Source organism: Pseudophryne corroboree, chromosome 3, assembly GCF_028390025.1.
Source record: "Pseudophryne corroboree isolate aPseCor3 chromosome 3, aPseCor3.hap2, whole genome shotgun sequence".
NCBI classification, from domain to species: domain Eukaryota; kingdom Metazoa; phylum Chordata; class Amphibia; order Anura; family Myobatrachidae; genus Pseudophryne; species Pseudophryne corroboree.
The window spans coordinates 433,442,153-433,466,766 of record NC_086446.1 but is presented as its reverse complement, the minus strand read 5'-3'; the positions used below and the strand labels follow the sequence as shown (position 1 = coordinate 433,466,766).

General features: G+C 46.0%; 1 protein-coding gene across 1 annotated transcript in view; it reads left to right on the top strand.

Annotated features, from left to right (window-relative positions):
* The window catches only part of LOC135055859 (trichohyalin-like), a 158,291-nt gene that overhangs the window by 77,094 nt on the left and 56,583 nt on the right, over positions 1 to 24,614 (top strand). The window lies entirely within an intron of this gene.

Sequence of the window (24,614 nt, the reverse complement as noted above, 5' to 3'; positions counted from 1 at the left end):
CTACACAGCTTGTGCCTGTTCCAGCGTCTCGAATGTCATCAGGGGCTTTAAAACGCCCGCTAACTCTGGTGACAGATACAGACGTCGACACGGATACCGACTCCAGTGTCGACGATGATGAGACAAGTGTACCTCCAATAGGTCCACCCGTTACATGATTGAGGCAATGAAAAATGTTTTACGCATTTCTGATAATACCGCAGGTACCACAAAAAAGGGTATTATGTTTGGTGAGAAAAAACTACCAGTAGTTTTTCCTGCATCTGAGGAATTAAATGAGGTGTGTGAGGAAGCGTGGACTTCCCCTGATAAGAAATTGATAATTTCAAAACGATTATTGGCAGCGTACCCTTTCCCGTTAGAGGATAGGTCACGTTGGGAAACACCCCCTAGGGTAGATAAGGCGCTGACACGCTTATCAAAGAAGGTGGCACTACCGTCTCCGGATACGGCCACCCTGAAGGAACCTGCTGATAGAAAGCAGGAGGCTACCCTAAAAGCTATTTACACACACACACGGGCATTATATTACGACCAGCGATTGCATCAGCTTGGATGTGCAGTGCTGCTGCTGCGTGGTCAGATTCCCTGTCAGATAATGTCGATACCATGGATAGGGACAATATTTTGCTGACGATTGAGCATATAAAAGATGCAGTCTTGTACATGCGTGATGCACAGAGGGATATTTGCCGGCTGGCATCAAGAATAAGCGCTATGTCCATTGCCGCCAGAAGGGGGTTATGGACTCGGCAATGGGCTGGCGATGCCGACTCAAAGCGGCACATGGAGGTTTTGCCCTATAAGGGGGTGGAACTGTTTGGGGATGGTCTTTCGGACCTCGTGTCCACAGCTACTGCTGGGAAATCGACCTTTTTGCCACAGGCTGCCCCACAGCAAAAGAAAGCACCGTATTATCAGGTACAGTCCTTTCGGCCCCAGAAAAGCAAGAGGGCTAGAGGCTCATCCTTTCTGCCGAGAGGCAAAGGTAGAGGAAAAAAGCTGCAACACACAGCTAGTTCCCAAGAGCAGAAGTCCTCCCCTGCGTCCGGTAAGTCCACAGCATGACGCTGGGGCTGCTCAGGCGGACCCGGGTACGGTGGGGGCCCGTCTCAAAAATTTCAGCACACAGTGGGCTCTCTCACAGGTGGAAACCCTGGCTCCTTCAAGTAGTACTTCAGGGGTACAGACTGGAATTCGAGACGTCCCCCCCCCGCCGTTTCCTAAAATCTGCCTTACCGGCAACTCCCTCTGCCAGGGAGGCAGTGTTGGTGGCTATTCAAAAACTGTATTCACAGCAAGTGATTGTCAAGGTACCCCTCCATCAGCAAGGAAAGGGTTACTATTCCACAATGTTTGTGGTACCGAAACCGGACGGTTCGGTGAGACCCATCTTAAATTTAAAATCCTTGAACACTTATATCAAAAGGTTCAAGTTCAAGATGGAATCGCTCAGGGCGGTTATTGCGAGCCTGGAGGAGGGGGACTACATGGTCTCCCTGGACATCAAGGATGCGTACCTACATGTCCCCATTTACCCTCCTCACCAGGAGTACCTCAGATTTGTGGTACAGGACTGTCACTATCCGTTCCAGACGCTGCCGTTTGGGTTATCCACGGCACCGAGGGTCTTTATCAAGGTAATGGCCGAAATGATGATACTCCTTCGCAAGAAAGGAGTTTCAATTATCCCGTACTTGGACGATCTCCTGATAAAGGCGAGGTCCAAGGAACAGTTGATAGTAGGGGTAGCACTTACTCGGGAAGTGCTACAACAGCACGGCTGGATTCTCAATATTCCAAAGTCACAGCTGGTCCCGACGACACGTCTTCTGTTCCTGGGAATGATTCTGGACACAGACCAGAAAAGAGTGTTTCTTCCAGTGGAAAAAGCCGAGGAGTTGTCATCTCTAGTCAGAGACATCCTAAAACCGGGACAGGTGTCGGTACATCAATGCACACGAGTCCTGGGAAAGATGGTAGCTTCGTACGAGGCAATTCCATTCGGAAGGTTCCACGCAAGGACTTTCCAGTGGGACCTGTTGGACAAATGGTCCGGGTCCCATCTCCAGATAAAACAGCGGATAACCCTATTGGCAAGAACCAGGGTGTCGCTGCTGTGGTGGCTGCAGACGGCTCATCTACTAGAGGGCCGCAGATTCGGAATACAGGACTGGGTCCTGGTGACCACGGACGCCAGCCTTCGGGGCTGGGGGGCAGTCACACAGGGAAGAAATTTCCAAGGACTATGGTCAAATCAGGAGATTTCACTTCACATAAATATTCTGGAGCTAAGGGCCATTTACAATGCCCTAAGTCAAGCAAGACCCCTGCTTCAGAACCAGCCGGTGCTGATCCAGTCAGACAACATCACGGCGGTCGCCCATGTAAACAGACAGGGCGGCACAAGAAGCAGGAGGGCAATGGCAGAAGCCACAAGGATTCTCCGATGGGCAGAGAATCATGTGTTAGCACTGACAGCAGTATTCATTCCGGGAGTGGACAACTGGGAAGCAGACTTCCTCAGCAGGCACGACCTCCACCCGGGAGAATGGGGACTTCATCCAGAAGTTTTCCGAATGCTGGTCAACCGTTGGGAAAAACCACAGGTGGACATGATGGCGTCCCGCCTAAACAAAAATCTAAAAAGGTATTGCGCCAGGTCAAGGGACCCTCAGGCGATCGCTGTGGACGCTCTAGTGACACCGTGGGTGTACCAGTCGGTTTATGTGTTTCCTCCTCTGCCCCTCATACCCAAGGTACTGAGAATAATAAGAAGGCGAGGAGTGAGAACTATTCTCGTGGCTCCGGATTGGCCAAGAAGGTCTTGGTACCCGGAACTTCGAGAGATGCTTGCAGAGGACCCTTGGCCTCTGCCGCTCAGACAAGACCTGCTGCAGCAGGGACCCTGTCTGTTCCAAGACTTACCGCGGCTGCGTTTGACGGCATGGCGGTTGAACGCCGGATCCTGAAGGAAAAAGGTATTCCGGAGGAAGTCATCCCTACCCTGATCAAAGCCAGGAAGGATGTCACCGCAAGGCATTATCACCGCATTTGGCGGAAATATGTTGCTTGGTGTGAGGCCAAGAAGGCCCCAATGGAGGAATTTCAACTGGGTCGTTTCTTACACTTCCTGCAAGCAGGTGTGACTTTGGGCCTCAAATTGGGGTCCATTTAGGTCCAGATCTCGGCCCTGTCGATTTTCTTCCAGAAAGAACTGGCTTCACTGCCTGAAGTTCAGACTTTTGTCAAGGGAGTCCTGCATATTCAGCCTCCTTTTGTGCCCCCAGTGGCACCTTGGGATCTCAATGTGGTCTTGGAATTTCTAAAATCACATTGGTTTGAGCCACTTAAGACTGTGGATTTAAAATATCTCACGTGGAAAGTGGTTATGTTGTTGGCTCTGGTTTCAGCCAGACGGGTGTCAGAATTGGCGGCTTTGTCCTGTAAAAGCCCCTATCTGATTTTCCATATGGATAGGGCAGAGTTGAGGACTCGTCCTCAGTTTTTCCCGAAGGTGGTGTCAGCTTTTCACTTGAACCAACCTATTGTGGTGCCTGCGGCTACTAGGGACTTGGAGGATTCCAAGTTTCTGGATGTAGTCAGGGCCCTGAAAATTTATGTTTCCAGGACGGCTGGAGTCAGGAAAACTGACTCGCTGTTTGTTCTATATGCACCCAACAAGCTGGGTGCACCTGCTTCTAAGCAGTCTATCGCGCGCTGGATTTGTAGCACTATTCAGCTGGCGCATTCTACGGTGGGACTACCGCAGCCTAAAAATGTGAAAGCCCATTCCACAAGGAAGGTGGGCTCATCTTGGGCGGCTGCCCGAGGGGTCTCGGCTTTACAACTTTGCCGAGCTGCTACTTGGTCAGGGGCAAACACGTTTGCAAAATTCTATAAATTTGATACCCTGGCTGAGGAGGACCTGGAGTTCTCTCATTCGGTGCTGCAGAGTCATCCGCACTCTCCCGCCCGTTTGGGAGCTTTGGTATAATCCCCATGGTCCTTACGGAGTTCCCAGCATCCACTAGGACGTTAGAGAAAATAAGAATTTACTCACCGGTAATTCTATTTCTCGTAGTCCGTAGCGGATGCTGGGCGCCCATCCCAAGTGCGGATTGTCTGCAATACTTGTACATAGTTATTGTTACAAAAATCTGGTTGTTATGGCGAGCCATCTGTTCAGAGGCTCCATTGTTATCATACTGTTAACCGGGGTTCCTATCACGAGTTATATGGTGTGATTGGTGTGGCTGGTATGAGTCTTACCCGGGATTCAAAATCCTTCCTTATTGTGTCAGCTCTTCCGGGCACAGTGTCCTAACTGAGGCTTGGAGGAGGGTCATAGGGGGAGGAGCCAGTGCACACCAGGTAGTCCTAAATCTTTCTTAGAGTGCCCAGTCTCCTGCGGAGCCCGTCTATTCCCCATGGTCCTTACGGAGTTCCCAGCATCCACTACGGACTACGAGAAATAGAATTACCGGTGAGTAAATTCTTATTATTTGCCAAATATCTCGACTGGCTGACAATTCGTTTATTAAATATTGATTTTTCAATTTATTCAATTATTTACTAATCGCGGCTTCTTTATCCAGTTTATTTGAAGTATGACGGGTGTTTATTAAGGGATCACCACAAAATTTGCACCCCTGTTGTAACTCTTCCTCCTGAATCCAAAAATTCAAAACAAATCACTTTTTCTGCCTTACGTTTCGAGTTACGACAAAAACGCATGTTTTTCGAAAATACTTGAAAACGACAGATATTAGATATCCCAAATTTTTTTAGGTGCTTAACAAAGGTATACATTACTACCACACAAAAAAATCAGCATGGTACTCTGTTTCATAGTGGAGACAAAAAAATCATGAAGTTGCCGTTCAATTACTGTCCATAACTTAAGTTGAGTCAACAATTACATTATCTTTCCCTTGTTTAGAACTTGTAATGGTCTGTAATTTTGCTTAAAGTGTCAGCAGGCAGTGCCTTCCAGTACATCCTTGGATAGTGGGCACTTCCGTTACACAGGGGACGTGAATAAAAGGAACATAACACTGCATGCCAGGACAACACATTTGTTGATTGGTTTCGTTCCTCCTCATTACATTGAATACTATACCCAATGTACCAGATGTTATTGTACACTGCTGCTATGTATGTTCCAGGTTGCAGATCACTTTTGTCTACATTTTTTGTGACTGTGGTCATAGTGAAAGTAACGGGGTTATGCCAGTGGTTTCCAAACTTTTTTGAATCACGGCGCCCTAGAATATCAGAATTTTTTTCACGGCACCCCTAGGCCAAAAATGTCTTAATGAGAAATTTAGAAATAAATATTACATTAAATAGATCGCGTTTATGTCATCCTTAGGGTCAGTTGTGTGGTGAGGGACAAGATTTGCTTCTGTTTGGCCACATGTTTTATGACTGGCAGCCACCAGCACTGGTTTGGTTTTGCCTATTGACCATGAATAATTTGAATTGGTCCTGGACCACCAACCCAGGGCACCCCTGCAAGTGTCCTGAGGCACCCCAGGGAGCCACGGCACACAGTTTGGGAACCTCTGGGTTATGCAATTAGCCACGGTAAATTAACACAGCTAATTGTCCCATCGACTGCTATCCAATTAGCCCTGTAAAGCCGCGGCTCGTGTCGGCTTATCAGGGATTTTGTTTAATTTGCCTCAGGCAAGCGAAACCAAATCCACGGAAACGGGGCTGTTTCTACCAAAAACACACAGGTTTCACTGAACCGGTGTCTTTTTGGGAGATTTTTATTACAGGCGATAGTATTTTCACCTGTAATAGGATACCCCCCCAAACTGTGGTTCCTTCTGTCTTCATGTTGTCTGATGATCAGAATATGTGTAGTTCATCATAACTAATAGGCCTAGGTCTTTGTTGTTTCTAGATGGCTATCCAGCTTGGTTTGCAGTCTTGTATTTCATTATGTGACACGTAGAAAAACTTTATGCCATGTATCTTTTCAGCCCAGCTATACAGGTCCAAAGGTGTTAAGATGTGATGAGATTCCACTGCTTGCAGACTGGTCCGGGTGGCTAGACGTTTATTAGCACCATCACTAAAGTAGTGAACATACTCCAATTTTAGTAATAGTTCTGCTAAGTGATTCATAACTACCATAATGAAGGCATGCAGTGTTATGGCTACATGGTCACGGGTATCACTAATAACACTCACACAGTTTAAAGTGTCACATAATCATCTTATCTAAACAATCATCTGACCTGAACCCCATAAAGAATCAATGGGGCATTGCCAAAAGAAAAATATGAGACTGAACAATGCAGAAAAGCTGAAGGCTGCTATTGAAGCATCCTGGTCTTCCATAACACCTCAGCAGTGGCACAGGCTTATAGAATCCATGCCATGCCGCGTTGAGGCAGTAATTCATGCAAAATGGGCCCAAACCAAGTACTGAGTACATATGCATGATTATACTTTTCAGAGGGCCGACATTTCTGTATTTGAAATCCTTTTTTTTATCGATTTTATGTTCAAATTTTCTGAGATTTTGGATTTGGGGTTTTCTTAAGCTGTAAACCACAATCATCAATATTATAACAAATAAAGGCTTGAAATATCTCACTTTGCATGTAATGAGTCTATATAATATAATAGTTTCACATTTTAAGTTGAATTACTGCAATAAGTGAACTTTTGCACAATATTCTAATTTTCTGCGTTTCACCTGTATAAACAATTGTGTCCATTATCCATGTCACTGTCATGAAAGTTTTTCAACTATTTTCTGAAGTGCTTCCAGACCTGGAAATTTATCACAACGATGAAGCGTACAAGTTTTTAAGACTGAAGAACAAGCAATGAATTCAGTTAGGTCTGTGTAGTCCATCTTAAGTGGTAGAGCAGCAACCAATATTTTTTTTAACATTTTGGTGAGTTTTGCGCACACAGAATGTATACCTCTTCCTGCAACATTAGCACACCACGTAGGACGTAAGGAACAAGTCTTAGACAATCCAACTTGAATGTCTGGAAAATAGTATTTGAAAGCAAGATAAAGCTCTTTCAAGCTTTATCTTAGGGGTCCAAATTTCATGATGATTCCTTAATATACACCAGTGGTACTTCAAATGGATAAAGAAGCCGCAATTAGAAATTAATTTAATAAGTTAAATCAATATTTAATAAACATTGTCAGACAGTCGAGATATTTGACAGAAATCGTTATTTTGACATCCTCTCTTAAATAATAAAATGTTTTAAAAATCTGAGATGGGTGGTGGACATTTAATTTTTTTTTTTCTTTTGGGTGATCTGATGTGGAAGTACCCGGGAGTTTATTCTGCTGCACCTGTGCATAATGTCAAGATGTACCTTTTGGCTCAATATTTCTCATACGTCCTAGAGGATGCCATGGGGGGTATAGACGGGATCCGCAGGAGACATGGGCACTTTAAGACTTTGAATGGGTGTGAACTGGCTCCTCCCTCTATGCCCCTCCTCCAGACTCCAGTTTAGAATTGTGGCCAGGGAGACTGGCTGAACTCTGAGGAGCTCTACTGAGTTTCTCTGAAAAGACTTATGTTAGGTTTTTTATTTTCAGGGAGACTGCTGGCAACAGTCTCCATGCTTCGTGGGACTTAGGGGAGAGAAGTCAGACCTACTTCTAATGAGTTCAAATGCTCTGCTTCTTGGCTACAGGATACCGTTGGCTCCTGAGGGTTTGGAACACTAGGTACGCCTTGGGGTTCATTCCCAGAGCCTGCCGTTACCCCCTTGCAGAGCCAGAAGTCAGAAGACAGGTGAGTAGAAGAAGAAAAGAAGACTTCAGTGACGGCATTCTGAGGTACCGCACAGCGATCGCGCTGCGCGCCATGCTCCCACACACAGCGGCACTGTAGGGCGCAGGGGGGGGGGGGGGCCTGGGCAGCATAAAATCCTCATATGTGACTGGAAAACAAGGGTATGAGTGCCTAGGCACTAAATCTGACCCCTGCCCGTATAAATATAATAAATAATAGCGGGGCTGAAGCGCGCCATTAAGGGGCGGGGCTTAGCCTTCACAGCTCTCATCAGCGCCATTTTCTCTTGTAGAGAAGCTGGTCCTTCCTCACACTACTGTATACATAACAGAGTGAAAAACGGGGGGGGGGGAGCACAGTTGATTTGAGGCACTATAAGTTACTTATAAGGTCTGAGGCAATATATAAAGGTTTCATAACCGAGATTGAACGCTGGGTTGTGAGCTGGCAAACTCCATCTGTGTCTTCCTGACAGACTTTACTGTGTGTCTGTCCCCTATATGCCCGTGGTGTCGGTGGGTGTTTGGTACACGTGTGTCGGCATGTCTGAGGCTGAGTGCTCGTCCCACAGATGGATGTGGGAGTGACCCTGTCGACACCGCCGGCACTTGATGCTACTTGGTACTTGTGTGTCGACACGTCGGTGGCTGAATGTTTTCCCCAAGAGAAAACGATATTAGGGACACAGACGGGTGTGGGTGGCCATGTAGGCACCTCCATTATCTGACTGGGTAGAAAATTTGCATATCAGAAAGGATATATATATGTGTGTGTGTGTGTGTGTGTGTGTGTGTGTGTGTATATATATATATATATATATATATATATATATATATATATATATACATACACATACACTGCTCAAAAAAATAAAGGGAACACTTAAACAACACAATGTAACTCCAAGTCAGTCACACTTCTGTGAAATCAAACAGGTGGAAATTATAGGCAATTAGCAAGACACCCCCAATTAAGGAGTTGTTCTGCAGGCGGTGACCACAGACCACTTCTCAGCTCCTATGCTTTCTGGCTGATGTTTTGGTCACTTTTGAAAGCTGGTGGTGCTTTCACTCTAGTGGTAGCATGAAACGGAGTCTACAACCCACACAAGTGGCTCAGGTAGTGCAGCTCTTCTAGGATGGCACATCAATGCGAGCTGTGGCAAGAAGGTTTGCTGTGTCTGTCAGCATAGTGTCCAGAGCATGGAGGCGCTACCAGGAGACAGGCCAGTACATCAGGAGACGTGCAGGAGGGCAACAACCCAGCAGCAGGACCGCTACCTCCGCCTTTGTGCAAGGAGGAGCACTGCCAGAGCCCTGCAAAATGACCTCCGGCAAGCCACAAATGTGCATGTGTCTACTTAAACGATCAGAAACAGACTCCATGAGGGTGGTATGAGGGCCCAACGTCCACAGGTGGGGGTTGTGCTTACAGCCCAACACCGTGCAGGACGTTTGGCATTTGCCGGAGAACACCAAGATTGGCAAATTCACCACTGGCGCCCTGTGCTCTTCACAGATGAAAGCAGGTTCTCACTGAGCACATGTGACAGAGTCTGGAGATGCCAAAGACAACGTTCTGCTGCCTGCAACAACTTCCAGCATGACCGGTTTGGCAGTGGGTCAGTAATGGTGTGGGGTGGCATTTCTTTGGGGGGCCGCACAGCCCTCCATGTGCTCGCCAGAGGTAGCCTGACTGCCATAAAGTACCGAGATGAGATCCTCAGACCCCTTGTGAGATCATATGCTGGTGCAGTTGGCCCTGGGTTCCTCCTAATGCAAGACAATGCTAGACCTCATGTGGCTGGAGTGTGTCAGCAGTTCCTGCAAGACGAAGGCATTGATGCTATGGACTGGCCCGCCAGTTCCCCAGACCTGAATCCAATTGAGCACATCTGGGACATCATGTCTCGCTCCATCCACCACAGACTGTCCAGGAGTTGGCGGATGCTTTAGTCCAGGTCTGGGAGGAGATCCCTCAGGAGACCAACCGCCACCTCATCAGGATCATGCCCAGGCGTTGTAGGGAGGTCATACAGGCACGTGGAGGCCACACACACTACTGAGCCTCATTTTGACTTGTTTTAAGGACATTACTGTAGTGTGTTTTTCCACTTTAATTTTGAGTGTGACTCCAAATCCAGACCTCCATGGGTTAATAAATTTGATTTCCATTGATAATTTTTGTCTGATTCTGTTAGCACATTCAACTATATAAAGAACTAAGTATTTAATAAGAATATTTCATTCATTCAGATCTAGGATGTGTTATTTTAGTGTTCCCTTTATTTTTTTGAGCAGTGTGTGTGTGTGTGTGTGTGTGTGTGTGTGTGTATGTATGTGTGTATATATATATATATATATATATATATAAAAGTAAGGTTGAATAACTCTGTGTCCCCAACACAGACGTAGAAATGTCATGTTTATAGCCATATTTCTCTCAGACCCCTCGGGGTCGCAAAACTGTTATTTTGCCCAGTTACTACTCCCTGATATCGACACGGATACTGTTTCCTATGTCAACTATAATGTTTCCTGATTACATCCGCAAAAAAATAAAAATTAAAAAAAAGAGCATTCAGTACATGAGTAGTGCACATTAAAGACGTCACTGAGGACTCTGGCTGTTCCTGACAGAAGGGTCTATGTGTGGATATGTATATATAATTGTGTATGTGTATTTATATATAAAGTTATGATGAAAGCTGAGGTATCGTTCCTCATTCTCAAGTGCTGAGAGCTCTGTGTGAGAAAGTCTGGGTCAGCCCTGACAAAATGGTTTCAAATCCTCATGAGGATTCTGATTGATTATTTATTTTCCCGCCGCGGACAGAATAAAGTGGGAGTCGCCCCCTGTTCTCCACGGGGCCCTGTCACAAATACAGTGGATCGTATGCAGGAAGCTACATTATATTCTAGTTATGTGTCTGAGACTACGTTAGTCCTGCCATTACATGCGCATGGGGGAGTAGTAGTATTCAAATATGGTCGGGTACCTTGTCATCTGATGTAGATACCCTCGGGAGAGATGGGATACTCCTTATGTTGGGTCATATCAAGGACACTGCAGCATACTTTCGTGCAACTGCAAGGCATATAGGACTCTTGGGTTCACAGGCCAATTCCATGGCGGTCTCGGCTAGGAGGGCGTTGTGGATTCACCAATGCAATGCTGATGCTGACTCCGAGAAGAAGGGGAGTCTCTTCCCTATGAAGGTGAATCCTGGTTTGGTGATGGCCTAGTTAATTTCATCTCGACAGCTGCCGCGGGTAAGTCCGCCTTCTTGCCCTATGTTCCCTCACTATGGATGATGACACCTCATTGTCGGATGTAGTCATTTCGGCCCAATAGGTACAGATTCCTCTTTCTTTGCAGGTAGAGGAAGGAGAAAAGAGAAGAGGTCCGCAACCTCTTCAAGATCACAGGAGAGGAGATCATCCTCTGTTTCTGCCACATCCACCGCATGACGCTGGGACTCTCCTGCGGGAGCTCACACTGGTGGGGCCACGTCTAAAACTCTTCAGTCAGTCCTGGAACGGACCTGGACCCGGGAGTTTTTATGAATAGTATCCCAAGGGTACATACTGGAGTTTCCAGACGTTTCCCCTCACCAATTTTTCAAATTACCGATTCTCCTCCACACGGGGAGGAAGTTTGCGACGCAATACAAAGGTTGTATCAGGATCAGATCATTGGCCTGGTTTCCCCTGTCACAACAGGGAGAAGGCTATTATTCAAGCCTCTTCGTGGTCCCGAAGCCAGACGGCTCGGTCAGACCAATCCTAAATCTGAAATCCATCAATTTCTACTTAAAGAAATTCAAATCCAAGATGGAATCTCTCAGGGCAGTGACTTCCACTCTGGAAAAAGGAGTTTTTTTTCAAGGTTTCAGTAGACATAACGGAGGCCTAATTACATTTTTCTCCTCATTAGGCTTACCTGAGGTTTGCAATTCAGGGTTGTCATTACCAATTTCAAGTGATGGCAGTAATGATGGTTCTCCGTCGCTAGTAAGGAGTCACAATTGCACTCTCCCTGACAGTTCTTCAACAACAGGGTTGGCTCCTGAACTTGCCGGAATCACTGTTGGTCCCAACGACGCGGTTGTCGGTTTTGGGAATAATACTAGACACAGAACTACAGAGAGTTTTTTTCTTCCAGGGGAAAAGGCTCTGGAGATACAGGGTCTGGTCAAACAAATTCCGAGACCAGCAAGAGTGTCAATTCATCAATACATTCGGTTGCTGGGAAAGATGGTTGCGGCCTACGAGGCCACTCAGTTTGGCAGGTTCCATGCCAGGGTGTTCCAGTGGGGCCTGTTGGACAAGTGGTCCGGTTCCCACCTACACATACACCGGAGGATAATCCTGTCTTCCAAGTCCAGAATCTCACTCCTGTGGTGGCTGCGCAGTCCTCACCTCCTAGAGGGGCGCAGGTTCGAGATCCAGGACTGGATCCTAGCGACCACGGATGCAAGCCGCCGAGGTGGGGGGGGCAGTCACACGGGGGAAAACTTCCAAGGAAGATGGTCAAGTTAGGAAACTTGTCACCACATAACCGGTCTAGAGTTAAGGGCCGTTTACAACGGTTTTCTACAGACGAAAAGCAGAACAGCAATGGCAGAAACCACAAGGGTTTTCCGCTGCGCGGAAAAACATACAAGCGCTCTGTCGGCGATGTTCGTTCCAAGAGTGGACAGCTGAGAAGCAGACACGATCTCCATCCAGGAGAGTGGAGACCTCCTCCAAGTAGTCTTCGAAAAGGTGACATGTCGTTGGGATTTCCTCAAGTAGGAATTATGGCATCTCGTCTCGGCAAGAAGCTTCAGAGTTCCAGGTCAAGGGACCCTCAAACAGGAACAGGGACTGCACTGGTGACACCGTGGGTGTTTTCAGTCGGTATATGTTTTCCCTACGGGTTCTCTCGTTCCAAAAGTTCTGGGATCATAAAAAGGAAATTCGGGCAAGCCTCATGGTCCCAGACTGGCCAAGAAGAGCTTGGTATCCAGATCTGAGGAATTACTCATAGGAGATCCCTGGCTTTTTCCTTTGCGCGAGGACCTGTTGTGGGAGGGGCCGTGCGTGTATTAGGTCTTACCGCGGCTATGACGACATGGCGGTTGACCGCCAAATCCTAGTCCATAAGGATATTCCCACGGAATTAGTTCTCCACACTTATTCGGGCTAGAAAAGGGTCTAAACATTACTACCGTATTTGGAGAAAATACGTTTCTTGGTGTGAATCCAAGAAATTCCTACGGCAGAGTTTTCAGCTAGGACGTTTTCTCCATTTTCTACAAGCAGGTGTGGATGCGGGCCTAAACTTGGGCTCAATTAAAATCGGCCTTAGCGGGTTTCTTTTAGAATAAATTGGACTCCCTTCCAGAAGTTCAGACTGTTGTGAAGGGCGTGTTGCACATCCAACCTCCATTTGTGCCCCAGTGGCACCATGGGATCTTAATGGGGTGTTGCAGTTCCTTCAATCACATTGGTTTGAATCTTTGGGCTATAACACACACTCCGGTTTTTCCCGGATGGCAAGAAGCCATCATTAAGCGCAGCATTAGACACGGCTTGGGAAAAAACCGTTGTGTGTGAAAGCTCCCCTTCACATACACGGTTTACTGGCTGCAAAGACGGCCCGGCAGCCGGACCTTCCAGTGGATAGTTCCGGCTGCAACCCGGCAGCCGGGCCGGGACCGTGCCGTGTGTAAGGACACATTGCGCTTAAAAGCCAGCCGGGTTTTTGCCGGGCGGCGCCAGCCGGGTAGTGTGTTTTAGCCCTTTAAGTAAGGAGGAGTGAATTTCCTCACTTGGAAAGTGGTCGTCAGGTTGGCCTTGACATACGAAAGGCGAGTGTCTGAGTTAGTGGCCTGGTCTCACAAGAGACCTTATTTGATCTTCCATGAAGTTAAAGCAGAGTTGGAAACTCGTCAACAATTTCTACCGAAGGTGGTTTTCTTCTTTCCACATGTACCAACCTATGGTGGTACCTGTGACTACCGACGCCTTCGCTGAGTCGAAGTCTCTGCATGTGGTCAGAGTTTTGAAAATTTATGTCGCCAAGACGGCTCCGTTTAGGAACACAGGCTCTGTTTGTCCTGTTTGCTTCCAACAAGATTGGGTGTCCTGCTTCCAAGCAGACCGTTGCGCGCTGGATCTGTGGTACGATTCAGCATGCTCATCTCATGGCAGGATTGCTGTTACCGAAATAGGTAAAGGCCCATTCTACTAGAAAGGTGGGCTCGTCCGGGGCGGTTGACCGGGGAGTCTCGGCATTGCAACTTTGCAGAGCAACCTTTTAGCAAGCAATTTGGCTAAGTAATACAGTTTAATACCTTGGCCGAGGTTGACCTCATGTTTGGTTATTCGGTACTGCAGAGTCGTCCGCACTCTCCCGCCCATTCTAGAGCTTTGGTATAACCCCATGGTTCTTTTTTTCCCCCAAAATATTTTTATTCCAATTTCTCACAGTACAAAGAAGAAAATGCATAAATAGCAATTTGGTACAGTGAATAGTGAGACAGTAAAATATTACAGTACAGATAAATTGCCACCCTGCCAAAGGGCCGCAGGAAATCAAATAATCAATCTCACAGCTGAACAAGGAGAAATCAGAACCTCTTTTCGAAATTTTCCTCAAATAAAACATGTAAACATTCTAATAGATAAAATCGTGCGTGTAACAAGTAATAGCGGAGTATAAAATTTATGAGCATAATGCAAATTGGCAAGAGGAAAACAGACATGGAACAAACGTCTTCTGCTGACATCGATATATAATATCTAGTACTCCAGATATAGACACAATAACTGAAACAAAATAAAATTAAATAAAGTAAAATAAAACCGAAAATAATCAAAACAGTGAAAGTATCCAATGTTCGCTAGAGGACACGGGCCGTCGATCCGTCCATAGAGATATTCCCAAATCTAAAAGATCAGTATCCCAATCAGCCCGGCAATACAGGAGAATAAAGAGAAAAAGAGAAGAAATGTGAAAAGAGGGGGTTGAAAGGTGTAGTATTCAAAGACCTAAGAGGTTAGGATGATCTATAGAGTGGAGTAAGTACCATGAAGTAGATTGGAAGCAGTTATGAAGTGCTTGTCTGGTGGTTTTGGGTAGTGTCCGAATATAATTATCCCAACATTGAAATAAAGTTGAGGTGAGTTTTTCTTTATGGATGGACGCCTCCAGCCAATCCATGGTAAACAAAAAGAATAGTCTAGATGTTACCATTGAGAGAGTGGGAGTAGAATCATGTATCCACTGCTGTAAAATAGCTTTTCTGCTGGCCGCTGACAATATCACAAGAAGCTTTTTGGTGGTCCTTGGGATGTCCGTCTGGTCCGCTAAATAGCCAAACAGAGCCCAAGACATAGTGCAACGAAAAGACACGCCTAGCGTCGTAGTACCATATTGATGTACCTCATGCCAAAACTTTCCAATTAAGCCACAATCCCAAAAACAACGCAAAAGATCCGCCCCTTCAGCCAAACATTTGGTGCATCTCGCGTCTTCCGAGATGCCCATTAAATGCTGGCGATTAGGTGAGATATAGGCTCTATGGAACATTTTATAGGCCATTTCTTGGTACGAGCTAGCTGGAATGAGTTTCAGAGTCAGCTGAAAATGAATTAAGAGTGAGTCAGGGGTGACCGATGGGATGCGGGAGGACCATTGGGACAGTTCTGGAAGATCCGTAGTAGGGTCAATTTCTATGCGTATACGTGCATAAATAGTTGAGATAGAATAGAAGCCAGAACGGAGAAGTATGAGAAGAGGATCTAGAAGATCATAATCCGTCAATTTGGGCAAAACGGTTTTAAGGTAGTGGACTGCCTGGAAGTAGGAAAATTCCTGTCGAGGGTGTAAGCCATATTTATCCCTCGCTTCAGCAAAAGGACAACGGGAGGTGGGAGGCATTAAGCAAGTAGCGTAGGTTACGGATACCAGAAGAATGCCAGTCAGTGAAGGGTCTCAAGGAAACTCCAGGTTGCCGACCAGGGGTAGCGAAAGCGAGTAAAAATATTGAAGTTTAAGAGGCTTTCTTGCCATTCTCCACGCCTGTGTAATGGGAAATAGTAATAAATTATCAGTGATACTTGAGGGCAATTTGGAAGGTCTGGCGTGTAGTATGTAACTGAGAGATAGAGGAGCGCAGAATTGCGAATCCAGAGTGGAGTCAGTATAGTAGTTGTTATCTCCGAGCCAGTCCAAAGCAATGCGAAGGAGACAGGCAAGGTTACATTGTTTGATGTTGGGCAGGTTAACTCCACCTCTAAGTACTGTTTGGGACAATTTTTTCATACTAATCCGGGGTCGTTTTCCAGACCAGATGAAATTGTTAATGGAAGTATTCAATGAGGATAGGTCTGAGCTAGATAATAACAAAGGAGTCATCTGTAAAATATAAAGAAGTTTTGGGAAGCTAGCCATCTTAAACAGATTGCAGCGTCCAAGCAAGTTTAGAGGAAGGGTTTGCCAAAGACCAAGCTCAGTCTTAATTTTGCGCAAAACCGGGGAAATATTGTACCGATATAAATGACAAGGATTTGAGGGGAGCGCAACACCTAGAAAGGTTATGCAAGTAGTCACCCATTTAAAGTGAAAGGTGTCGCCCCATCCTGTTCTCGCCCGTCCAAATATGGCCAATGCCTCCGACTTCCCATAGTTAACAGAAAATCCCGCGAAAGAAGAAAAGCGGTCAATTGTGGTGATCAGTTGGGGGATCGAAAGGCGGGGGTCGGACAAAAAAAGGTCATCAGCAAATGCCACCACCCTCAATTCCTGAGTGCCCACGGCAATGCCTTTGTATTCCCTATGTAACAGAATAGACCTGATAAGGGGTTCCAACGCCAGATTAAAGAGAAGGGAAGACAACAGGCATCCCTGTCTGGTGCCTCTTTCCAACGTGAAGGGGGCGGATGCTACACTGTTAACTAAAACTTGTGCCACAGGGTTAGTGTAGATAGTCTGCACCAAGTTGCGAAACAATGGGCCAAAGTGTTGGTGGAGAAGCACTCTAGCCAGATGAGGCCAGGCGATCTTATCAAACGCCTTTTCTGCATCTAGATTTATAATAATATTACTTTTGGCCTGACAAAGATGAGTGTGAGAAATTGCGGCCAGGGCTGCTCTTATGCCCCGTGTGGATTGTCTACCCTTGACAAACCCCATCTGCGCAGGAGAAATTAGACGGGGTAGGCAGGTCTGCAATCTGTTAGCCATTATTTTAGTTAGGATTTTAAAATCCTGGTTGAGGAGCGAGATAGGGCGATAAGAGCCCACCAGGGTGGGATCTTTGCCAGGCTTTACAAGTACAATAAGTCTTGCCTCATTAAAACGGAGGGGGGTCTCTCCTGTCTTAAGGATAGGGTTATAGAGCTTAGTCAGAACAGGGAGTACGTTGGCAGTTAGCATCTTATAAAATTCGGCACTAAAGCCATCAGGACCAGGGCTTTTCCCATTAGGGAGGGATTTAATGGTGGCCTGAATCTCATCATCAGTGATAGGAGCATCTAATAAATCCCTCTCCTCCGATGTGAGCTCAGGCAGCTGCGCTTCGTTCAAACAGGACTGGCCATCTAGCTCACTATCAGCCTCCGCAGTATAAAGAAATTTATAAAAGCGCATAAAAGCAGAGCAGATATCAGTGGGATTGGAAAGGATAGTTCCAGAACTGTGTAGCGCATCGACCCATGTTTTATTCCGCGGCCCTCTGACTAAATGAGCCAGAAGCTTTCCTGACTTATTCCTCCACCTATGGAATTTATTCCTGCTATAGTCATAGCTCATTTGGGCTTGTTCGGTAAGGAAGGTGTCATAGATTTGCTTTGCCATGAGGTACGTTTCCCTGTGGATAGGACTATCTCATTGTATATAGTTACGATAAGCCAGCGTGAGTGCCGCACTCAGCTCTTGTAATTTAGCGTTAAATTTCTTGCGTTTAGAATTAACATAAGAAATAATATATCCTCTAAGGACAGCCTTAGAGGCCCCCCCAAAAAGTGGGGTATTAGATTCTTGTTCCAAATTGTCAGTGACATAGTCAAGCCAGGTATGTTTAAGATGCAGCAAGAAATCTTTGGAGTGCATAAGATAAGCCGGGAACCTCCAACATTTGGAGATACATTGAGGTAGAGCTAAGTGTAGGGATAGAGTTACGGGGGCATGGTCTGAAATAATAATGTCTTTGACCGAGGTGTGAGATACTTTAAAGAGCAGATGTTTAGATAAAAATAGATAGTCAATGCGAGAGTGGGTGGAATGTGGATGTGAATAAAAAGAATAGTCCCGAGTGAGGGGATGATGTATACGCCAAGGGTCTAGTAAAGCAAGTTGGGAACAGAAGGAGAGAAGAAGAGTGGAAGACGAAGCGGGTCTGTTGGTACTCACCCCTGATCTGTCTATGGACGGATCGACGACCGTGTTGAAGTCACCCCCTAAAATCAGGTTCTGACCTCCCCAAGATAGGACTCTCCGGAGAATATCTGCAAAAAAAAGGTTATTAGATCCAGTAGGTGCATAAAGGTTCAAAAAAGTATAAGTCGTGTTATCAATAGAAACATCCAGCAAGATAAATCTTCCTTCGGGATCAATAAATTTTTTAAGAATGGAATAGTGGAGATTCCTGTGAAAGAGAATGGCTACACCCCTAGTTTTGTTAGTATAAGGAGCAGAGATGCACTCTCCAATCCAAGGGGCTTTCAAGGAGACAGAGGAGTCGCATAACCAGTGTGTCTCCTGCAATAATACAATGTGAGGGGTCATGCGGGAGAGGTGCGCAAGCACCTTTTTACGTTTAATGGGGCTATTAAGACCCTCCACGTTCCAGGATATTATATTAAAATCAAAAAGTGGGGCGGTTACCGGGCCAGAGGATTGGGAAGTGGTATTATCAGTCATACTACCCTATCCCCACAGGAGGAGAACAGAGCAGCAAGATATCATAGTTAAATCGGTGGCCCTCCCAGTCCCAGCGAGCAGGGAGGGGCCAACCCATGGAGGACCGAGACCTAGCACTCCAGCAAGCAAAACAGAAAGAAAAATAAACATAAACATTCAAGTCAACAAACAAAAAACACATAGAGGCATAGCCTCTGGCATACATAAATGGTATGCCAATAGCGTATCCTTAACATTGCGTGACCCACAGGTGATAACATTTGAAAGAGGAAGCAAACATAAAGGAGAACTTAAAAGTCAAGTATCAGAAGCAGCAAAGTGGACCTTCGCCGTCAATGGATCATCGAAAAAGAGCGGTTTTCCATTTTGAAAGACTCGAAGGCGGGCCGGGTATAGTAAGGAGAACTTGACTTTCTCCTCAAACAGTTGTTTGCATAGTGGGGCGAACTCTGTGCCTATTAGCGACATAGGTGGAGAAGTCCTGGAATATGAGCAATCTTTCCCCCTTGTAAAGTATAGACTCCGACTTGCGATAGTGATCTAATAGCTTGGTTTTGTCCGCGTAATTGAGAATTCTCATAATAATAGGGCGAGGGCGTCCAGCAGAGTCCCTGCGCTCAGGACCCAAACGATGAGCCCTATCAATGGCTAAAGGTGACCCATGGAGGTCCATGTCCAGTTTTTTCTGGCAGCCATGTAGAAAGAAGGTCTAGCAACGCATTGCCCCTCGCCGACTCCGGAATGCCCACCACCCGAAGATTATTACGACGGCTCCGATCCTCCAAGTCGTCGAGCTTGTCAGTAAGGCCTTTAATTTCTTTAGTTTGGGTCTCTATAGTAGTCTGTGCAGACAGTAGGTCATCTTCCAGCGTCGAAACCCTCTGCTCAACATCATCTAGACGGCCATTGTGTTGGGTCAGGGTGGAGTCAATAGCCTCCTTGATGCCCGCCAATTTTTCATCAAGGAGAGGCCCCAATACCGCTGCAATATCTGTGGGTTTCATTTTAGGCTGTTTGGTAGTCGCAGTATTGGTACGTTTTCGTTGGGAACGAGAACGAGTGGTGGAGCAGTCAAAGTCAGATGAATTTCTATGGAGAGTAACTTCACAGACTCCCGATGCAGGGCCAGAGGAGGATATAGGTGTGGACACCAGGAATTTTTCCATGTGAGGTCACAAAGGATAGAAATACACTATATGCGGTAGAAGTCGATGCAGAGAGTAGATTGATGAGGGTCACAGCAGTGAAAAGGACAATCTAGAGAGTTACATCTTCATGAGGTAAGGAGGCATGGTAAAGGTTCCGTGCTGTTAAGACGTGAGGGAGCAATATGGCGGAGGCATACACATTACATTGCAGCGTGACAGAACGGAGCAGCAGGGGATGATAACCACGAGCCCACTGTTGATATATGTTGTAAAAAACAGGGTAATGATCCAAGTACCTGAAGAAGGGGAGGGGGGAGAGTTCCTCACCGCACCGTCAGTGTGTTTCAATGGCGACAGTGCAGCTCCCGTCTCCCGCCGTCACAGAACCCCAGGGTGACCAAAAGGTAATAGAAAAAAAAAAGGGGGGAGGGGTGGGGCCGGGTCGTCAGAAGATGCGGGGTGCCAGGGATATGCACAGTAGCTTGGGCCTCCGGGCAACTGGAGAGGAGGCAGAATGCAACGCCAGTGTCTGCGGCGAGGGTTAGGCCGGCTGTCCGTGGAGAGGCTTCAGGTGGGGTATGAGGAGGGGACACCTTACCAGGTACTGCGGCTGGCTGAGTGGTGCTGGTGCCCTCTCCTTCGGTCCCGCGAAGCTGTCTGCTGTAATGGCGGGAATATGGCCGCTGGGATCCGCCGCCTCGTCAGTGAGGGAGAGCCCAGTTCCCTGTTCCAGATGCCCCAGCGGGGTCAGTGGTCGCGGGCTGAGCAGGGCCGGACACGACCTGCAGTCCGGTCCAAAAGCGAGGAGGGAGGCTGTTTGGCTCCAAATGCTGCTGTCGTCGCGTTCCCGGAAGTTCGGCAGGGCTAGGCTAAAATCGAGGCCCCGGCTTGCTGACAGGCTGCAGGCCGCAATCCGCGGGAGCCTCCACGGCGCTCCTCGATTCCGCGGCCGCAGATATTCAGCTACAGGGGGGAACAGTGGAGGGACGGGAGAGGTGAAGAGACGGGTCCGAGCGGGCTAGGAGGGATAAAGGGTAGTGTGAAAGCAGGAGCTGAGCAAATTTGCGACTGCTCTCTGGTGCTAGGCCACGCCCCCAACCCCATGGTTCTTGATGTGACCCCAGCATCCTCCAGGACGTATGAGAAAATAGGATTTTAATACCTGCAGGTAAATCCTTTTCTCTTAGTCCGTAGAGGATGCTGGGCGCCTGTCCCAGTGCGTACTACATCTGCAGTGATTATTTGTGGTTACACACATGTTGTGTTACGTTTCTTGTCAGCCAGGTGCTGCAATTGTTCATGCCGTTGGCTTGTATTCTGTGCAATTCCACGTTCTGCGGCATGCTTGAGGTGTGAGCTGGTAAGATGCTCACCGTGGTTTAACAATAAATCCTTTCCTCGAAATGTGCGTCTCCCTGGGCACAGTTCCCATAACTGGAGTCTGGAGGAGGGGCATAGAGGGAGGAGCCAGTTCACACCCATTCAAAGTCTTAAAGTGCCCATGTCTCCTGCGGATCCCGTCTATACCCCCCATGGTTCTTGATGTGACCCCAGCATCCTCTACGGACTAAGAGAAAAGGATTTACCGGTAGGTGTTACAATCCTATTATTGCATGTAAATCTGGCTCTGGTGGTAGCCAGTACCTCCTGAGCCACTTAGCTCACCGCACATCCTAGATAGATAGATAGATGCCCACATTTATCAAGCCTTGGAGAGTGATCAATTGCACAGTAATAAAGTAGCGACCAATCAGCTCCTAACTGTCATTTTTCATACTCAGCCAGTAACATGACAGGTGCTGATTGGTTGATACTTTATCACCGTGCTATTTATCACTCTCCAAGGCTTGGTAAATGAGCCCCATAGTTTGTTATATTGTTATAGAATAAAATGATTGTCCTAGTTACTTGGAAAATTCTGGTATTTTTTTTATTTACACTCATTTCCAGTCGACAGAATTAGCTGCAGGCTATAAAAGTGTAATACTGATTGTTATTCTATTTTATTTATAAGACACCACAAGTGGTTTGCAGCGCTGTACATACGGGACACATTAGGACAATACAGGGTACACAGAACTTAATATTACAGTAGCTGAAAAACTAAAACACAGGTAACAATTAGCACAATTCTCAGTACACAATACAGCTGAGATGTAAGGAAGCAAAGGAGTAATTGGCTTACTACTAGGGGCAGGCAGCCGTTGGAAGAGATGACAGTTGCTGAGTAGGAGAGAGCTGTAATTGAAGTGCGAGAGAAGAGGGCTGTGAGAACAGGGTGTGGTATGGAGGGTCGACAGTTTCTAGATTGACCACTATTGGTCAACAGTAACTAGGTCAACAGGGTTTCTAGGTCGACGTGGTCTAGGTCAAAAGGTCGACATGAGTTTTTTATGTTTTTTTGGTGTCGTTTTCTCCGTACAGTGTCCGGGAACCCCAATTACTGCACCGTGTCCCCTCCATGGCTCGCTTCGCTCACCATGCTTCGGGCAAGGTGCCTCGCTGCCGCTGCGCTCGGTACAGGTTACTATTCCCAATCATAGTCTGTGTGGATTGTTAAGTATGAAAAAGTTCAGAAAAAGAAAAAATTTGAAAAGCTCATGTCGACCTTTTGACCTGTCGCCCTAGAACATGTCGACCTAGTTGTGGTCGACCTAGATACTGTCGATCTAGTTACTGTCGACCTAGAGACCGGATGCCGTGAGAACAGGAGGGAAGAAAGCCCTAGTCCAAAGAGCTTGCAATCTAGGGTGAGACAACAGGTAACAAGAAGTGCAAGCAAGCGGAAGGTTGCCTGATTGCTTGAAGTAAGCGAGGCAAAGATGGCCGAGACATGAGGCATGGGGTTGAGAGAGCGAAATCGAGACTAGCTTATGCGGAATGGTACTGATGTGTACCTATGAATGTGCAAACTGGATGAATAGGCACAATTAATGCATTAAAAATAAATTTCTAGTCTTCATTTTTGCACGTTTGTAAATGACCCTTTAATTTCTCAACCACCTCCACTTCTAGTCTTTTGTTCACACCTTTTACACATCCATTTTCTGCAGTTATATGAATAGGTAGTGATGCATCTATATGTAATCATTCCCTGATGTAAAAGGTAACGCTGTAGCCTTTGTTTTTATTTACTACATTTCTGTTTAAAACTATCTGCTAGCAAGCAATGTCACTAAAGCTGTTTGATCTACAAACCATTGTAGTCAGATCCTTTATAGTACTTAGTGTAAAGTAAGTGCTAAGTGCTGCATCCTGATGTTTAATGTAAATCCTGTGACAATACATCAACTTCACTCTGCATAGTGCAGTCCCAAAGTAATTAAAAGAAGCAACATTCAAATTCTTTCCGCTTCTATTAGATCAAATTAACATTTAGTGCTGTGGCATCCAACAAACTAGGCGTTTCCACCAGTTAAGACAAGATTAAATAAAGTAATGTCAGGTTTCCAAAACATTTTAAAATAATGGCTTTTACATTCAAGCCCTCCCCCCGCCCCATATTTGATATTTTAATAAACAAGAGACAATTTCAGGTAAATCACGAAGCGGGGACTAATGGTGTAAATTGCTTGTACAAATATAATAGACTAAAAAAATCTAGTTTTTTTTCTATTGAACAGGTACCTCAAAATTAAAAATTGTCTGGTTCATGCGGTTGGGGGTAACCCTATGGCCATGAAGATGTTAAAGAACCATTGTTTTCTAATGCACCATTGTGGTAATGTAGGCGTACTGGTTATTACTAATAAAATAAATAGTAATTCAATTAAATCTTCACAATGTTTGTTTTATTTTGTGCATTCCTTTGCCCATCTGCAAAGAAATGTATACAAATTGAATGCCAGTCAATATCGGTACTGACTGCAGAGGCAGAATGAACTATTAGTTAAGGATTTAGGGGGATATCCAATTAGCCCCACCGGGGGCTATCTAATTAGCTCCGATAAGCTGGACCGAGATGCGGCTTATCAGGGATTTTGTTTCACCTGCCACATGCATAAGGCGATGACATCACAACTTCATATCTATTTTTTCCATTCTTGAAATTATTCTTCATTCATTCTGTGTACACGTTTCCATTATTTGCGGTGTGTTTTTAAAGAAAATCTATGTAAATTATCACTAGTTATGTTTAGAGCACTGGTCATTTGTGACACTCACTTCAGTATTTGGGAATTCATATTTGGCCACATTGAGAGTGATGGGCTTAAAATCATCTAGAATACTATTGGATTAGTGGATTCACATACAGGAGCATGGCGCGATATGTCACAGCAAGCATTACTGATAATTCTGTATGAAAAGTGGGCTGCAGGCCATCAAGGTGTTGCTTGTAACCCTTATGGCTAAAGTCATTTTCTTGATGGTCCTCTTTGCATTGCTTCTGATGTCACTGAGTAAGTGTAGATCACAGTGCATTTGTCTAGTACGACACAGAATAGTATACTGCAGTGGTTCCCATACTCTTACCTCAAGTCACGCTAACAGTCCAGGGTTTCAGGATATCTATTATTGAACGCAAGTGGCTTAGCTAGTATGTCAATCAATTTGTTTTTACCATCTGTGCTGAAGCATGGATAACCTGGACTGTTAGGATGCCTGCAGGACTGGACTTTGGGAACCACTGGTATACTGCTTAGGATGTATGACAACCTTGTGAGATTAATTGCCACATAAAAATCTATAACCTCTTTGTGTTCTACATCTGTACTAGAGCTGATCCATCATTCAGCTTTCTAAATTAATGCAGTTCTCCAGTGCT